The following is a 4,689-nucleotide window of genomic DNA, read 5'->3' on the forward strand; positions in this document are numbered from 1 at the left end:
TTGACCCTCTGTCAGGGATGTTGTAGAAGGAGATTTTTATTCAGGTTTGCGTTAGACTAAGTGGCCTCTGCTCTCCCTTCTACAAATTCTGCGACTTTCTTACTTAGCAAAAAGATCAAGCAAACAAAAACCCCAAGAATTTTCATTTGACATATTCAGTACCTGAAAACTCTATTTTCTGTTTTCTTTTTTTAGTGGGGGGAGTAGAGGGGGGGACAAATAAGCCTTTTAATAAGTTAAAACTCTGAAAACCATCTCTGAGTCCTGCTGGTCACTCGGTCTTTGTAAGACCTTACATACATCTCCTGCTTCCTCTGTCACTTCACAGATAAGTAAGCCTTGGAGACTCATCACTTGCTCAGAGAGGCTAATGGAAGTGTCTTGTTCACAGGTACACAGGTGGGATTTAACCTTGATCTTCCTGACCCCAGGAAATCCACCTTGATATTGTCTAAGCAGCAGGAGGGAGGCCGCCATGACCAGAATCACCTCCGAGCTCAGAAGTCCTGTCTCTGCTGGAATCATCTGATATCCTGCTCTAATCCAGGAAACTAAAACATGAACCAATTACGGACAATTTGGCGCATCTGAAAAAGGTCGATGACACAATTTTTCTATTACAGATGAAATTCACTTCTTTATGGGACTGGAATAGCTCCGCGAGAAATGGCCAGGATGTGAGTCTGTATGAGGAATAGACATGAGCTTGTATGACGCTCCCCGGATATTGTCTCCCAGAGAAGATTGCTGAGAATTGTAGGTAGACAAGGTAATTTGGGAAGTGCCATAGCTAGGTCCCAGAGGAAGTCTTGCGTTTCCCCAGGAAGTCACCGGCCGTATGAATCGGCCCAGCAGCAATAACTCAATAATCGGCACACTAAGTCTACCTAATGTTTTTCTTTGTATGAATTTTGCACTAAATTCCAGTCTTAAGAAATGGGTTGGCAGTGCCTTTGTAGCAACCTAGTAGGCGCTTAATAAGTGCTTCCTGGCTGCCGGGAGTGTACTAGTAAATATTTAACAACTGGCTCATCGAGAAAAAAAGTAGCATGACACTTTTATGTTTATCTTCATTATTAATATTTTCTCCATCATCTTCTTAAGTCCAGACAACGAAACAGTGAATCAAGTCCTGATTTGTAGCATTTGTTACTCCTTGCAGGTCTTCTGCCCCATCGCTCCATGTATCTCATCTCTCCACCCCACCTTGTCTTCCCCCATTAGATTGTGAGCCAGTATTTCTGGGCCTCATTTCCTAACTAAGGTCAACTTGAAAGGGAAGCAATAGAAAGTGAGGGAATCATGAAAACCGTTGAGTTTTAAGGGAATCCATAGTCTGGTTAGGAGGGAGGGCATTCTGGCCCAAGGATCAGGGGGTAGGTCCGAGAGTTGTCCCAGAAATCAGGATTCCTCTACTTGCCCCTAAATCTCTCCTTTTTATCACCCACGTTGGTTGCCTTTATTTATTTTATTTATTTTTGCTGAGGCAATTGGGGTTAAGTGACTTGCTAAGGTCACACATTTAGGAAGTGTTAAGTGTCTGAAGTCACATTTGAACTCAGATCCTTCTGACTTCAGGGCTGCGCCATCTAGCTGACTCTCAGTTGCCATTTTGTACCTCTTCATGGCTTTTGTGGCCTTCCCAAAGTCTTTGAGTTAAGAGCCTTGCATTCGCTTCCAAGGGAGGCCAGACTGGTGTGGCAAGCTAGTGGGCCTCCGGAACCAAGCCCGGCCACAGAAATCTTGGTCTCCCTCTCACTGTTCTTTGCTCAGGAGGTGAGGAGAGTAGTCCCCCAACAAGCCAATCACACTTTCTCTGACTTCCATGAGTCCCACCGAGCCCTGACAGCTCCGGAGGCTATTCTCCAGATGCTTCTCGAAGGGCCTGTTAATCTTATTTAGGGAGGGAGGAGCACCTGGTGCTGTAATTATTAAAGCCTGTCTTACTCCTGTACTTTCTGGTTTTTTATGCTCCCAGGAGGGTGGAGACTCAGAAATCTGAGGCTATAAAGGAACAGGAGGGGCCGATTTTCTGAGTCAGCCTGAGAAGGGGCCAGCTATGTGTTCATGGTAAAGTGTACTCCAAAAATAAACCTCAGGTCTGAACATTATAATCCTGGATGTCTTGAGCTGTCGGGCCCTTCCTTTCTCATGGTTTTTTTGTTTCAAGAAGACTCCAGATTACCACAGCTTTTTAAGAAATCTGTTTTCCCAATCTTGTCCCACTCTATGGTGCCCAATGCTTACTCATCTGCTCTGGCCCTGGGCAGGAGGAAGTCCGCCATACATGGTCCGTTTCAGTCCCACTGAGGGAAAAGTTTCTGATGATGTCCGCTTCTTAGTCTGATTGAAACAAAAAGTCTCATTGGAGGCTCCGTATGCCTTTGATTTTTCAAGGTCAAAGCTAGAATGAACACATTAAACAACTGATTGTCCAGAGTGTTGTTAAGAAAAGGCAAATCTGACTGCTCTTGTCCTGATCTTCAGGACAAGCTTGTTATTTTTCTTTTTCTTCTTCCCTCTCCTACTTTTTAGAGGCAACTAAATGATGAATCGACATTTGGAGCTGGAAGAAAAGGTGGAGGTCATTGTCCAATTGCTAATTTCCTCACTTTATGGAGATGAAAACTGAGAAATGTACTGGGAGTAAGAGCTTTAGTCAGGATTTGAACCCAGGTGTCCAGCACTGCTGCCTTATGGTTTTCCTATGGCATCCATGTCTTGCTTTTTCCTTTTACCATAAATCAATATTATTTTATAAAAGAGACAGAGTGACATTGAGCATTCATGAGCATTTCTTAATCTTTTATGTTTCCATATAACACAAGTACTGAGCTTGTTTCTTGAGCTTGAAGGTTCCATCACATAACCTCCAGGGAACAAAATTAGTATAACATGAACAGGGTTTAGATTTTGGCTTCATGCCTGCCATGTCAGTCAATCAGGCAATGAGCATGCATTAACCGCCTGCTGTATGCCAAGTACTGTGCTATCACTTAACATGCCTGCTTCTCATTGTCCTCAGCTCACATTTCACCAAATAAAGCACAGAGAGCGCTCCTTCCTTAGGAGGCTTTGCTCACCCACCCTACAAAGCTTGGAGCAGAAGGATCAGGCAAACTTAAATCCTTCTCATCTGTAACATGAAGATGGTTGGGTTTCAGGATCTCCAAGACCCTCTCCCATCCTAAATCCCACAGATTGCAGACATTTGTTGGGAATGAATCAGTTCTAGACACATTTCTTTTTCTTTCTTTCTTTTTTTTAAATTAAGCCTTTTATTTACAAGATATGTACATGGGTAATTTTACAGCATTGACAATTGCCAAACCTTTTGTTCCAATTTTTCCCCTCCTTTCCCCGCCCCTCCCCCAGATGGCACGTTGACCAATACTTGTTAAATATGTTAAAGTATAAATTAAATACAGAATAAGCATACATGTCCAAACAGTTATTTTGCTGAACAAAAAGAATTGGACTTTTAAATTGTGTACTATTAGCCTGTGAAGGAAATCAAAAATGCAGGTGGGCAAAAATAGAGGGATTGGGAATTCTATGTAATGGTCCTAGACATATTTCTAAAAGGCAAGAGTAACTTGGAAAGGCAGAGAAATGGTTTTTTGGTTGTTGCTGCTATGGAATTTTAGGGATTCCTAAATTATCCAGGCCAATTTCAGGAAATCACTTTGTAAAGTTGAGACATCAAAACATAGTTATTACAGATATCATAAAATAGTTGACATACATAAAACATATAAACGTATGACATATAAAATAGCTGCCACTTTAGGATATCCAATGCAAAGCAGTCTCCTGTTAACGTTAAAGCAGGGTCAGGGGTGATTACCATGCTGGGCAATTACCCAACTCCTGGTAATGAATCAAGCAATCAAATGAGTTGACATGTAAAGCATTTGGCAAACTTTACAGTGTTATATAAATCCTGATTATTATTAGCAACAGGTTTTATTAGATTCTGACTTAGTGCTAAACTCTTTGCTGAGCTTTGAGAATACAAAAAAGGCAAATACTCTTCTTGCCCTCGAGGAGTTTACAATCTAACAGAAGATATAGAAGGAAAATAACCAGACACATACCCTCTATGGGCAGAGGAAATGGAAGGGAAACTTGTAGGGGAAGGTTTGAATATCGATGAGGATAAGAAGAAATACTGAGGGGGTGAGGGTGGAAGGGGACAGGGGAGAGCAATGCTGGGGCAAGGGGAGGTTTTTGGGTCGAGTTTTCTCTTTTGATCTGCGAGCAGGAAGATCTTCTTTTGAAACGCCAGGTGCAGCCCAGGAGGCCAGGTGCAGCAATCTGGGCTTCTTGGATGGGTGGAGCTGGCAGCCCCTGAGGAAGGTGGGGGCGGCAGTGATAAGGCAGGACTCTGATAGGGCCACCTTACTCAGGGAAGGCTAACTAAAGCTACTGCTTTAGCTAGTGCAGAGGCCGGGGCTGGGCTGGAATCTGAAAAGGGGGTCTTTCCAACCCTGGAAAGTTTGTGGGTGAAACATAACCCTTGGAACAAAGACTATAACAAACCAAGACTTAGTTATGAAGAATCTGGTAAGTTGGGCAATGAGTTTATTCCAAGAGTCAGGCTTTTTTGTCTTAATAAGGATGTCAATCATTGCACCCAAAAAGTTACTTCTCCATACTACAGCCAGTCTTCCACATCAATGTCAAAAT

General features: G+C 42.8%; 1 long non-coding RNA gene across 1 annotated transcript; it reads left to right on the top strand.

The window, feature by feature from the left end:
* The first annotated feature begins 220 nt into the window (after positions 1 to 220).
* LOC127558391 (uncharacterized) lies at positions 221 to 3,436 on the top strand. Its single transcript, XR_007952796.1, has 2 exons — positions 221 to 769; positions 2,536 to 3,436. It is a non-coding gene; the product is annotated as an uncharacterized LOC127558391 (long non-coding RNA).
* The last annotated feature ends 1,253 nt before the right edge of the window (positions 3,437 to 4,689 follow it).

The sequence above is a fragment of the Antechinus flavipes genome, chromosome 3 (assembly GCF_016432865.1).
Source record: "Antechinus flavipes isolate AdamAnt ecotype Samford, QLD, Australia chromosome 3, AdamAnt_v2, whole genome shotgun sequence".
Lineage (NCBI taxonomy): Eukaryota > Metazoa > Chordata > Mammalia > Dasyuromorphia > Dasyuridae > Antechinus > Antechinus flavipes.